This window comes from Urocitellus parryii, chromosome 5 (assembly GCF_045843805.1).
Source record: "Urocitellus parryii isolate mUroPar1 chromosome 5, mUroPar1.hap1, whole genome shotgun sequence".
In the NCBI taxonomy this organism is placed as follows: Eukaryota; Metazoa; Chordata; class Mammalia; order Rodentia; family Sciuridae; genus Urocitellus; species Urocitellus parryii.
In genome coordinates, this window is record NC_135535.1 from 30,752,048 (window position 1) to 30,767,482 (window position 15,435).

Here is a 15,435-nt window from a genome sequence, read left to right on the forward strand (position 1 = left end):
TATCTCAAACTTTTACCTTCAAACTCAATGGTCTTCCTTCAATACAAGTGATTTGTAGGATTGCAATACATATCCAAAGAAGTGACTACTTGCTTTGGGTTTTTTTTTTTTCTAAGTAACTTTCTGAAGGAATTTAATAATTTCTGTTATAGCTACTTGCATTTTAATACCTTTACCTGACTTCAATTTTTCTGATTCTTACTTATTATTGCACCATCCATAACTTACATCATAGTGTTGGGTCAAATGTGAATCTGAATCTGAGACAGGCATAGTGGTATATGCCTGTAATCCTAGCAACTCAGGTGATTGAAGCAGAAGGATTGAAGCAAGTTTGAGGTCACTCTCAGCAACTTAGCAAGACCTTTTATCAAAATAAAAAATTAAAAAAGTTTGGGGTTATAGTTCAGTGTGAGCAGTTCAATCCCCAGTACCACCAAAATAAAAATTTTAAAAAATGTTTGAATCTGAGTGACTGGCAGTGAATCAGATTAGAAAAACCACAATCTTTAGCAAGAGAGAAAACCGAATAATTCTGTAGTGGTAACAATATTGTATATCTACCTGGAATTTAAAATATTATTATGATCAAATTGCGTATTATTACATATTATAAGAACAGATTCATATTTGTTATCCAAATATTTTTATCCTTAAACTAATGTAAAATCAGTGTAAAAATTATTTAAATATATGATTATAAAATTTGAAATGGATATATGAGGATATACCATAGAGGCATAAATATTCTGCTTAGAATTTAATAAAATGCTTCATAGATTATCATATACATTATGTGTGTGTATATATATAATACATACACACATGTATGCACACACACACACACACACATGTATATAAATTTTGGTACCAAGGATTGAACCCAGGGGTGCTTAACCACTGAGCCACATTCCCATTCCTTTTAATGTATTTATTTATTTTGAAATTTTGATACTGGATCTCACTAAGTTGCTGAGACTGGCTTTGAACTTTCAATTCTTCTGCCTCAGCCTCTTGATCTGCTGGGAGCCAGACATTTTTTTGAAGTATTAAAAATTTCTTTGCAATATCTTATGCATAGTTTTTGTTGTTTTAAAAGGTTTTTATGTGATTTTCAAAAATGTTTTGAAGCAAAATAAGTATCAATACATGTGTATACTCATAAACCCTCCAGCCTAATCAAGATGATTAACATTTAGTGCACTGAAATTTTCTCATATGCTTTTTAATTATGCATTGTCAAAGTATAATTGCATACATTTATGGGGAACAACATGCTGTTATGACTTATAAACACAATATGGAATATTAAATTAAGCAGATTAGCACACCTTTCACCTCAAATATTTCACCTTTTTTGTTGTTTTTTGGTGAACATTTCAAAATGTATTCTTAACAATTTTAAAATGCACAATACTCTATTATTAACTACACTCACCATGCGTATACTTTTGTCTATGTTCACAGACAACCAGTGATCTGGTTTTTTAATATTATAGATTAATTAATATATGCTACAATGGAGTTATATATTGCATACTCTTTTCACTCCATATAATTATTTTTAGATTGATCCATATTTTTATTACTAGCTGGTGTCTGTTGATTATTGAGTAGAATTACATTGTATAATATATACAATGACAAATCCATCTACCTGTTAAAAATTTGGATTGTTTTCATTATTTGGCTATGATAAATAAAAAGGCTGTTGACATTTGTGTATAAGCTTTGTATGAATATCTACCTTCATTTCTCTTGGGAAAATACTGACAAATGGAATGTTGGAGTCATATAGAAAATAGGTTTATCTTTCAAAACCTTTTTGATGCAACTGTATAAATTATAAGGATTTTACAATTGTATCTAATATATCTTTGTGAAAAAAATTAGGGCTACACAACCATACACAAAATAATATAAAACTTATTTGGAATCCAAAACTGCAAAATCTGAGGATTATTCACTCTTTTGAAGTATTAACATCTTTTTCTCATTAATGATGAATTATGAAGTTAGCAAATTTCTACTTTGTTTGAAATCTTCATGTATTAAAGAATTGCATAATAGGAAATTATGCCTAAACTTCCTTGACCATAGAAATCATATCAGATTTTTGTTGAAAATGAATGAAAGAATGAATGAATGAGGCACCTCAGTCCCTCCTCAACCTACAGATTTAAGATGTCTACTGGAAGGAATTTAAGAACCTATAACAAGTATCTTGGGAAGTTTTGTGGTCACACTGTTTGAAAAATATAATTTGATATAACCACTGCTTTTTATTAATAAATGAGGAAATTGGTCTAGGAGCAAAATACAGATGGTTAATAACAGAAAGGCTGAGATTATAAATAATCCTTTCACTATACAGTGTTATGTTGGTTTAAGCTACAGTTTAGGACAATAGATAGAACAATTTAAGATTGATAATACCTCAGCTCCAGAATTTAAACAGGTGGCTATTCTTTACAGAATAACAAATAGATATATAGACACATTACACGAGAATATCAGTATTTCTTTCATAAGCCATTTTCAAGACATTAAAATTTTGAACCATGTATAGCAAAAAGATCAAACATGTTTATAGTATATAACTAAACATAGTCAACTAATCAAAATAAAAATAACCATAAAAATACTTTTCATTCTACAAGTATATCTTTAAAATCCTGCAATACAATACTGTAATAAGACTATAGGATAAGGTTAATTATTATAGCTTTATTATACATGTTTTAGTTCTCAAATGGTTATACTGATTCCCACATCAATTACCTAGTATGAATAAACTAAGAAATACATCATATGAAACATCTTTTATTTTCCTCAATTAGTTTACTCCTTGTTCAATTATTCCTATCTACTAAAATCAGCTACCATTCTTAGATTTTTTTCATACTGATTATACTAGCCCAGCTTCATAACTCTGATTTAGTTCCATGATCTTTTCTGTCCTCTTTTTTGGAATAACAAAGTCTACTTCTACTCTAAAATATTTAGAAGAAAAAAAAGGCAAACAAACTATAAGCCTCACCTAAATAGTTGCAGGGCTTACTGAGAAACAGTGAGAGACCAGGTTATTCAAGAGAAAATCGCATTTGCAGATCAAGATCTCTGGGAGGTCCCATAGCAAAACACAAAGGTGAGGCCATGATCTTGCCTGCTTTTAATATTTAAAAGAAATAAAGAAAGTAAATGAGTTAAGAATTTAGCCTTTAAAAATAAAGATAATATGTGATTAAGGTAAGTAAAAAGGAATAGAAAATAAACAAAATAAATGTTTGATAATTTTAAAATAAAAAATTAAAATTAAGTTATTTAATTGAGAAAGGATAAAACAGGCAAACTTTCAGAAAATAAAAGCACAGATAAAATTGAGAAAGGGGCAAAATAACAGTAATTACACACACACATATATATGTATATGGAATACTGAAATTTTATAAGCAGTAAGATGGATGAAATTGAAGGACATTGTGTTAATAGGAGTTAACGTGCATAGTTTTATTTATTTATTTATTAAGACATAATAACCTATAAAGTTACCACATAGCCTATATCAATTAAAACAGTTTTAAAGTGTGTGGAAACACCCAAATGCTCATTAGCTTATGAATGAGTGGATGAAGAAATTGTTGTATATCCATATGATAGATACTACTGTCACAGTTGGTTTGGGCTATTATAATTACTTACCATCAACTAGGTGGCTTATGAACTATAGGAATTTATTTCTAACAGTTCCAGACACAAGAGTTCTAAAATCAGGATCACACATCATGGTCAGGTGTCCATGAGGACCCTCTCCCTGGTTGCAGACTGTCTTCTTGGTACATGCTCACATGGTGAAAAGAAAGTTCATAACTGTCTACTCTTATTTACTTGCCTCCTAATACCATCATATTGGGGGTTAGAATTTTAATATATGAATTTTGAGGGGGTATGAACACTCACTACATTGCAACTACTTTAAAATTAAATTTTTTTTTGATTCATGAAACAAACTAATCTTGAAACATGTAGAATTAAAGAAATGAGATGCAAAGACTATAGAATATAAATCAGTTTACAAAAATTCTAGATAAGGTAAAGTTATAATGATAGAAAACTGATCATTATTTGACAGGGATGCATAGGGACACAGAAAATTTGGGGCGGGGGCAAAGAAAAAGTTTTAGGTCAGAATTGTGGGGGTGGCTAACTTACACATTTTAAAAAATTCATTACACTATACACTTCAAATTGGTTAAATTTTTGTATTTAAATTATGCTTTAGTAAATTTGAGTGGGTCTGTGTATGTAAGTATAAGAAAAACTGTTAGGAAACATAGGAAAATTGAGCAGGAACACAATTTAGGGGAAAGTTTAAACATACCACTTTCATACTCAATAGATTTCACAAATTTATTTACTTATTACATGGATACATGTTGTACATCTACTGTGTACCCCTCTGGGTACTAAAGATATGTCACAGGACAAGCAAAATTTCTGAGCTTTGCATGTTATCAGCAGAAAAATATGTACAGTCACATATCACTTAGTGACAAGGATACGTTCTGAGAGATGCATCATGAGGTGGTTTATCATTATGAAAACATCACAGAGAATGTTTAACTAAGGCAGCTCTAGCAGCACTAGGCAACAGAGGACCATTATTGTATATGTGGCCCATCATTGTCAGAAACATTGCTACGTGGCATATTACTGTAAATCACTAATACATACAGTTAAATTAATAATAGTAAGATGTTGAAGAAAAGTGAGAAGGTACAGGAATATAAAGAGGAGTTTTCATTTATTTAGGATAAATACACAGAAGTGAGATGTTTAAGTCATATTATATGACTTAAACATCTCACTAGTGTTTGCTCAAACAACTGGGTCCTATAGCATAGCCAACTTGATACAGAAGGTTAAGCATCATGTTAGACCCTTAGGAAATTAAACTAAAATCATATTGAGATACTGTTTGTTATGGTTTGGATCTTAAATGGTTCTCTAAAGGACATGTATTGAAGGCTTGGTCTCCAGATAATGGCTCCATTGGGAAGTGGTAGAAACTTTAGGACAGAGGGCCCAGTTGGAAGAAGTAAGTTATTGGGTTGTGCCTTTGAAGGGTGGTGTATCTTGTCCTTACCTCCTCTGTCTCTTTTTCCTCTCTTAGTACTCCCTGACCTCCATGAGGTGAGCAGCTTTCATGTGCCATACATTTCCTGCCATGATGTTCTGCCTCACTATAGGCCCAAAAGCTACCAGGTCAAGTGAACATGGACTGAAATCTCTATAACTTTCAAGTTATTCATCTTTCCTCCTTTTAAGTTGTTTATCTTGTTTTTGTTTTGTTTTGTTTTGTTTTTTGTCACAGTAATGAAAAGCTGACTAACATACTTTTTATAATGGCTAAAAGAAAAAATATAATACCAACCATAAGGTAAAGTAAAGATGTAGAGCAACAGAAACTCCCATAAATTGCTGGTCAAAATGCACAGCTCTTAATAACTCATGTATAGGGGCAGGGCTTGTAGCTAAGTGGTGGAGCACTTGCCTAGCACATGTGAGACACTGTGTTTGAACCTCAGCGCTACATAAAAAATTTAGGGGAAATCACATAAAAAAATAAATAAAATAAAAGTATTGTGTCAAACACACACACATACCCATACACACACACACACACACACACACACACACACACACAACTCACATAAAGAAAAAGAAGTCACAAAGGAAGATATAACAAATTTTAATTAAATAAATATGAAAACATAGCATATTAAAATATATGGGATATAGTGAAAACATCACTTAGGAAAAAATTTGTACCATCAAATGTTCACATTAAAAAAGAAGAACTACCTCAAATTAATTTCTTAAATTTCTACCTTAAGAAACAATTTAAGAAAACTAGCCCTAAAACAAACAAAAAGAAGTTAATAATGCAGAGTAGAAACTAAGAGAAAATAAAGTCAAAAGCTGGGTTCATTGAAATGATCAATAACATTGATTAACTATTAGCCAGAGTCACCAAGAAGAAAAGAGAAGGCACAAATTACTAACATCAGAAATGAGGAAGTAACATCTCTACAGATCCTGTAACTATCCATAGAGTACTGAGAGACTATTGGGTGGAAAACTTATTCCATGAATTCTACCATTTAGGTGAAATGGGAAAATTTCTTAAAAAACACAAACTCTCAAACCTTATTAAAAAAAAAAACCAACCATACATAACCTGAATTGTCCTAAATCAACCGAGAAGCTGAATTTACAGTTAAAAACTTTCCCAGAAGGAAAATTCTAGAAGCAGAGAGTAGACAGATTCTATCATACATTTAAAGAAAACCACCATTTGCCATTTATAGATGGTTTATATAGTCAAGAGTTCAGGAGCAGTTCCATTGGGTGATTCTGGTTGCTAGTCTCTACATGGTTGCAGGTGACTGAGGCTGGGGTCACCTTATTGCCTTCGCTTTTCATATATCTGGACTTTGGCCTAGAAAAGCAAACAACTAAAAGCTAGGCCAACTGGGGTTCCTTGAGAATCTCTCTCTGCATCACTTCTCCATGTAGTCTCTACAGTATTGTGGCAACATGCAAGCCAGAGTGCCAACATGGTTGCTCAGGATTCCAGAATGAAGAGCGGATGGCAGGGGCAAAATTCAGATGGCCTTCTATGACCTCTTCTACTTAGAAGTACCATAGGATTAGTTGTGCTACATTCTATACATTGAGTCATTTACAAAGGCTCCTCAAGTTTTAAAGGGGTATGTGCAAGAGGAGGGAGACATAGATTCCACCACTTGGCAGGGAAGTTCTGAGGGTCTGAGGGACTGGAAATATTCTTGCAGCCATTTTTGGAAAATACAATCCACAGCAGTAGGGCTCTTGCTGAATACAACTGAGATGGCAATTTTAACTCATGGTTCTGCTGCAATTAAGTTAATCTATTCAAATGGATCTAAAAATCCATATTGAATGTATAAATGAAATGGTAGATTAATTTAGAAGGGAAACTTAGTCATGTACACTTTAAAAAAGAAAACATTTAGGGTTGGGGTTATAGCTCAGTGGTAGATGCTTGCTTAGCACGTGTGAGGCGCTGGGTTCGATCCTCAATACCATGTAAAGATAAATAAATAAAATAAAGATATTGTGTCCATTCTACAAATGAGGCTATTGGTGAGGGGGTCTTATCCAATCTGACTAGCGTCCTTATAAGATGAGGAAATCTGGGGCTGGGGATGTGGCTCAAGCGGTAGCGCGCTCGCCTGGCATGCGTGCGGCCCGGGTTCGATCCTCAGCACCACATACAAAAAAAAACCAAAAAAGATGTTGTGTCCGCCGAAAACTAAAAATAAATAAATAAATAAATATTAAAAAAAAAAGATGAGGAAATCTGAGAACATAGAGACGCCAGGGGTGTGTATGCACAGTGTGACAAGGCAGCAAGAGGACAAGTGAAGAAGAGAGGGTTTCAGAAGAACTGGCAGCAATTTGATCTTGAATTGTCAGCCTCCAAAACTGTGAGAAAATTAATTTATTTTGTGTAAGTCATCCAGTCTGTGGTATTTGTTATGGCAGCCTTAGCAAACTAATACAGTCACTCAGGCTACTATTTAAGTAGATGAGCGAAAGTATATATTTCTAATATCTTCTAATTATTGTATTAAGAATTTTCTATACCAAAGGCTAAGTGAATCGATGTGAAGTCTATTCTTTTTAGAGTCTTATTTTCCTGAATCTTCTACCTACATTTGTGCCCCTCATGGGCTCATGCCTAAAATCTCTGGCCTTGTGTGTGTGAGATACTTTTATGAAATATAGTTCTAAGTTTAAGTAATATTTCTTATTACATAAGTGTCCTTGGAAAAGCACAAGTATGATCTAAGAATAGATGTTTTATGATGAAGTCTACCTGAAGTTTAAATATCATTTTGGTTATAATTAATCTTAAAGAAAAAAAAATAAACAGAACAAGGCTATGGTGTCAGTGATAGAGCGTGTGAGATTGAGTTAGTAGCCATGAAGATCTTTCGCACTCATGATTGTGGATGCATTGCTTTCTGCCCAATGTCAATGCTACTGACACATAATCAATATTTAGATATAAAGTGGTAGGAGAAACAATAGTAAACATTTTATTTCAATTAAAGAAGGTAAAGTATATTTATACAATGTTTTTGTAAAAATCTGAAAATATTTGTGTTTGGATATTTGTAAATGCATGCTGACTTTGGTTGGTATGTCAATTAAGCGAATCGATCAAACAATTTATTAACTGTGTGACCGTGGGTAAATTCCTTAATCTAAGCCACTGTTCCCTCATCTATAAACTAAGCTAATAAAATACTAACTTCAAAGGACTTGAAGGAGGTGATTAAATAAGAAAACATGTGTAAAACTGTTAGCAGAGTAACACAAGCTCAATAAAAGTTAGCAACTATAAGCGCTTTTTACCATAAAGCTCCTACGTTGGATCCCTCACAGAGAGACTGTGGTTACATCAGGACCATATCATATCTGGCAGTGTAGGCTCTGAGTGAGTTCTCTGGTCTGAATCGAGTTATACTGAACTAAATTGATTAATCGAGTTATACTGAACTTTGCTCAATGCTGCATTTTCATCACTTTTTAAAAATATTTTAATATTACCAACAAAATATTTATAAACAGATATTGAAGTATTTAACCAGGGAAAAATTAATATATTAATGAATCAAAGTCCACTCAAGCTTATTCTTATATGGTAAACACAATGTTTTGTTTTGTTTCATTTGAATTTTATTTTTACATCTAATAACATGTATTTAAAACTTTAGTGCTTTTTTATTCTAATTTGTTATATATGACAGCAGAATGCATTACAATTCATATTACACATATAGAACACAATTTTTCATATCTCTGGTTGTACACAAAGTATATTTACACAATTCATATCTTCATACATGTACTTGGGGTAATGATGTCCATCTCATTTCACTGTCTTTTCTACCCTCTTGCTCCCTCCCTTCCCTTTCCACCCCTGTTCTATCTAGAGTTCGTCTAATCTTCCCATGCTCCCCCCAACCCCATTATGAATCAGCATCCTTTATCAGAAAAACATTCGCCATTTGGGTTTTTGGGATTGGCTAACTTCACTTAGCATTGTATTCTCTAACTCCATCTATTTACCTTCAAATGCCATGATTTTATTCTGTTTTAATGATGAATAATATTCCATTGTGTATGTGTGTATATATATCACATTTTCTTTATCCATTCATCAAATGAAGGGCATCTAGGTTGGTTCCACAGTTTAGCTATTGTGAATTGAGCTGCTATAAACATTGATATGGCTTTATTCCTGTAGTATGCTGTTTTTAAGTCTATTGGGTATAGACTGAGGAGTGAAACTCAAATGTTTTTTAACAACATGTTATCGGTAATCATTTTCTCTTCTAAATAGACATCTTTCAAAGAAAATTTAATATTTTTTAAAATTCCAGTTTACTTTGTTGACCAAAATTTTTTTCCTTAGTTATCTAGAGTATATTCATTTGATTGTGATCTTTTACTTCTGAGAATAGCAGAACAATTTGCTAATTTTCAACTCCAAAGATCTGAAATCAATTCAAAGCTCAAAGCTGATAGTGGTACAAATACTTTCAATTTAGCACAACGGTGTTCTCTCTGTTCTTCTCCAAATGTTACAGAAAATTCATCTTTTTTTTAACATTTAAAAACCTGAAACAATAAGCCAAGGATATCAGCCCATCATAAATTCATAATAGGAAAGCCCATTTTGATTGTTTCTTGTTCCTCCAGGTTCATCCAAAGGATCGATATAAAGAGATGCCACAATCATAGAACAGCAGGAATGTTGTGTAATGGGGACAAAATTTAGGGATTCAAAATATCCACTGCTTAAAATCATTTTTCTGATAAATACCCTAAGTTTTTCTAGATCTCAGCCTCTTTTTTCTGGAAAATGGGACGTATGAGATACATGACGTATGTATGTCCTTCCTGATGAGGGTATGATTATGCTTTGTAAAAATGAAAACAATCAAATATGAGATATTAGTGCTACATGTTATGTCTACTGTGGCATATGTTTTTCTCTATAAAAATAACTGTTATCAAATACTATCAATAAATCCTACAAGGATTTAATAATGTAATTCTAATATTTACTGCATGCCTACTATGTACCATTTATTGCCTAACTGGAAAAAAAAAACTAGAGATCTTAAATACATTACAGCTTAATCTTTAAAATGCCACTACTTACTGGGTGCAGTGGCACCCTTGTGTAATCTGAGTGACTTGGGAAGCTGAGACAGAGAATTACAAGATCAAGGCCTGCCTGAGCAACTTAAGGAGACCATGTCTGAAAACTTAAAAAAAAAAAAAAAGTTTCTGAAAAAGGGACTGGAGTTGTAGCCCAGTGGTCAAGAGCCCCTGGGTTTAACAAATAAAATGGAATAAAATGCCACTACTAGATAGAGATTATTAACCTCATTGAGAGAACAGAATTACTAAGAGCATCAATCCTATATGTTTTGTCCCTATGGACAGTAAAAAGTTTTCAGGCTACAGCCAGGAAATTTTATTATTTCCAGTTTATAGATGGTGCTTCTGAGACTTAGACCTTGAGTTGCCCAAAGTTAAACAGAAGGCTAGTAACAGACAAAGGCAGACAATAACACTGCCCTGAGAAAGTTACTTGGAGTTCCATTCAACCTATGGAGAAACCCAGACTCAAGAAGGTTAAAGATGCTCTTCTGAAGGTCCCAGGCAGGAAGTGGTGGAGCCAGGATTTAAACCCAGGTCTGCTGAATGCAAAGCTGATGTTCTTTCTACTACAACAGTATAAAAGAATCTAGGTTAGATAAGTGAGCCGCACCTCCTCCTTTCGCTTAATAAACAGTTGTAAAATAAATCATTTTGTGTTTTACAACTTCCTGGTTCACTCCCCCACTCTCCACCCCCACACACCCAGCTAAGAAGCCCTTTCTCTGTTCTTCTATCTAATCCAACTGGTCTCCAAGAGTCAAACCTGTTCTATTTCGTTTCCACAGGGGAAAGTATGTGTAGCATTACTTTCTTTTTCTTTTCTTTTTACCAGCTCTCCTTATGTTGCTGAGTTCAAGGATTATCTTCCTTAACAATGCTAGATCTTTGATGTTTTAGATTTAGGAGGACATCTTTGGCATAAGGATGAACTGACAAAAACTCTTTAGTGTGAAGTTCAAATAGAAAAACTTTGTGCCACTGCAAATAATCAAGTTTTTAGCCAATACTCTTTGTTCACAGTGTCCCAGGGTGCAGGCTGTTCTATAGTGAACCTTCTCCCTAGGAATCCTTCCTTCTTCAAATACTGTCTTTGGGTTCACTGTAGGTGCTTTCATATCTTATTTCTGTTCAATGCAAACTTTTTACTTTCTCTTTTTCTAGTGAGCACCCTTGGAAACCAGATGAAGGCAGCTTCTCACTTTGCACTGATAGTTGATCAAGATAAACCGACAAACACAAAGGTTACAGAGATGATATTGTACAACCTATACTAAGGTCGGTAACCAGAAACCCAATAACAGGGATTAAGGGGAAAAACAGCTCAGATAATTTTCCGCTTCCAGTGTTTGCCCCAAAAAAAGCTCAGTGCTAGCCTAACTATTTCCTTTGCTCTACATAAAAGAACCTTGTTCCGCTTTAGGAGCCCTTCATTGTCATGAAATCAGCCATTTGAATCAAAGTCCTTAAGGACATTTTCCGTGCTGAGCATACTGCTTTGAAAGGTGTCTAATTATCCTGTAGCCCTGGGAGCTACCCAGCTTGCCCTAGCACTTGACAAGTTGCTTTTTTACCTTTCAACCACATGAGAAAATCCTGCAATGTAAATACTGTAGTATTAGAGATACTTTACTCATTTCTCAGTCCACGAATGTGTCTATTGAACTGCAAAGAATTATTAAAGGATACAGTGAAACATCATGATTTAAAAGGGTGGGCTTTTAGAGTCACTGAAACATAGGTCAAATCCCAAATTGACCAAGCCTAGCTTTGTGACATGAGCCATCATTTACTACCCTATGGCTCGGTTTCCTCATCTGTAAAATAAGGTAACTGTACCCACCTCACAGATGGATTTGACTATCCTACTTCTCTTTCTCTAAATAATGACCACACTACACACAAATGACTTACCACAACCAAACAAAGAATAGCAGCAGGAGCGTTGTAAGTATTAATGTATAGAATATAGTAGATACTAAATAATATACGTAAACTACTTAGCACTTGGTCAGCAAAACAATTATGAAATGACCTCAAGCCCATTTTGTATGCACATCTCTTAGGCTCTTCATGGTTATGTGGCCCTGGATCACATGGAAAGTAAATTACACATCAAGTTTTGCCACATACATAGACATTACTAATAATACACTGACATGTATACACCAATCAGGCCATAGAAAGTATTCTTTAAAGCTTAAGTTCCACTCTTGATATGATGAGATGCTACCATTAACTTCTTGCATGAAATATTCACTCACAACAAACACATCATTAGAAACCTGCCTGAATCAATAGCTGGAACCTGTCTGTTTAGGACTGAAGTCCCTAGTATTATTTCCACTGTTAAAATATTTGGGCCTCCTTCAATTCTTATACCATGCTCATGTTTATGTTTCCAAAATAATATTAGCTAATCCATATATTCCGAAGAGCTTTAATTTTACCAATGAGACTTCTCTTCTTATGTTGATGATGATCAATAAGCCAGTATCTTCACCACCAAAAAAAACACGCTATTTTCCTGTATAGTATGCTCTTTATGAATAAGAACAAACATTCTTATTGCTAATGTAGTTCCAACATTCATGTATAAGCTAGATATGGGTGATATAGATTTTAATATCATAAGTGCTTGCATTAGTACCCTCTAGGGCATGAAACTTCTAGTTAAAGACACTTGCTGTCTACCTTTAGACTGAAATTCTTAAATGCTTACAACACTTGGGAAATAGCCTCATTCAAATAGCACAAGCAGAATTCCATTGCATATATTAAGGGAAACAAAAGGTATGATAATAGCTTTAATCAATCTAATATAAGCATGCATTCTTTATAATTAAAAAAAAAACCCTACATATATAAAAAGCCAATGGTTGTGACAATGTTACAGTATGACAACTGTCTCACCTTGGGTGTAGCTCTGAGATGGTATCTGAGATGACCATGGGGGCCTCCATAACACGGAGTGAACATCCTAGGATGGAAACAGAATAAAGAAAAGAAAGATGAGTAAGGGTGAGGGGTGTGTAGGGCTCATGACAACAATCTCAGAGGTTGACTAGCCACTCAAAGTTTGGATCTCTAAATTCCAAAAGCCCTCAAGGCTTCTGAAGAATAGGTTGAAAACTGGTCAAGATCCCCATAACCTCTAAAGATGGGGTCACTGCAAACAGGCAGTTTCTAGCTGAGAGAAAACACAAACAATGAGGAACATTGTTAACAAATGTCTTTTATCCAAACCTGATAAGTGGTCTGATGACGCTGAAGGGAGACATGAAAAATCTGCTACTTGTATGAGCAAGTTGCACATCCACTACAAAAAATAAATAAATAAATAAATAAAGTATCTGCAGTGACTATTTCAACTGCAGAACCCACAATAATAAAACTTATCTATTTCCTATCTGCCTCAATGACAGGCCTATTCCATACCCCCGCCCCCATCAGTCCTGTTTATAATCTTTACAGGAAGAGATAACAAGGGGAGTTGCAATACATGTTGTGATAGAACTTTTCAAAATACTACATTTTTCTATACTCGTGCACTCTATTAACTTTGCCATTTCAAGAGTCATACAAAACAAATGTGTCTAATGGGAAAAAATAAGCCATGCTCTAGAAACTTCTCATTTAAATGATTCATTAGGGGACACACATTTCAAAAGCAGAATATAAAAAAGAACATTACCACAGTTGGAGCCACAAATCTCCCTTAAAAGCAAATAACTGAAAGGGATAACATCATCGCCAAAAACACTGACCTAAATTAATTTATCTAATACACATAAAATTTATGAGACATATATGAAAGTCGTAATCTAAAATTATGCAAAAATGTGCATCATATGATATGTTTTAAATGGTTATGGAGCAGAGGGGCATGTGGTAAAATATATAAAAGTTTTAGTACTATGAAGTATTTAAGCATCTAAAATACATGTATTCAAACCTCTTCCATTCTAAGAATACAGAATATAGAAAAGTAAATTCCCAGCATATAGATATTATTGAGAAAAATCAATTTCACCTTTTCCTCTTCTCTAGAAATTCTTCTCTGAATTGTCTTAAAATCATTGTTGCATTAAGAATAAATCACTTGTAGCTGAGTGTGGTGGTACACCTTTTTATCTCAGCTACTTGTGAGACTGATCACTTAAACAGAAGAGGTTAAGACCACACTGGGCAATGTAGGAAGACCCCATCTCAAACAAGAAAACAAAAATTCTCTTTACCTCCTTCAGAATTAATATATATTTTTACTTTTTGATCTGGCTGCTTTTGCAGTACTGCTTCTGTACTATCTGGAACATTTTTCATAAGTTAAGTGTGGAAATAGGGATTCTATCCCACATACTACCATCAACCCGGGACCTCAATATTTTAATCAGCAGATTGGTTGTGTAACCACATTTTAACCCAAATTCTCTTTCAGTTTTAAAACTCATGTTCATAAAATGTTAAAATTTCTGAAATATCTGAGGATTAGGAAAAGACAAATGATAATGCTTATATAAGTTAAATAAAATGATCATTTCTTTTATCCAAAAATAAATTTTAAGTAAAAAAAGTTATGTTAATTAATTAATCAATTAATTAATTTGATTTTTGGAGTACTAGGAATTGAACCCAGGACCTCACACTCTGAGCAATATTCCCAGCACCATTTTACTTTATTTTGAGACAGAGTATTCATAGATTGCTTGAGCAGACCTCAAGTTTGCTATATTCCTGCTTCAACCTCCCAAGTAGCTAGGATTATAGGCATGCATCTCTATGCCCAGCTTATCTTAAACTTTAATAATAAAAAATAAATGAAAGCATAGCTAACTTTTATCAAGTCCTGGCTGCATATTGTTGTTCTCATCAGATTTCCAGGACTCGTTTTATTTAACTCAGTACATTTTGAGCAACATCCTTCTCCCCTTCACTGAAAGGAGGCTTGTGTTTTACAAATTAATTTTCCCATTAACAGTAAACCTAATTAAGGTTGTAAGGAATGAGCAACTACTCTGCTTCAAAGAGGAAGTGATATTTGAAACGGGCTTTCAATAATGAAAAGGAGATTTCAGGCAGAAAATAGAAGAAAAACTATTCCATGCTAAAGGAACAATGTAAGCACAGGAACAAAGGTATCAAAGAGGAAAT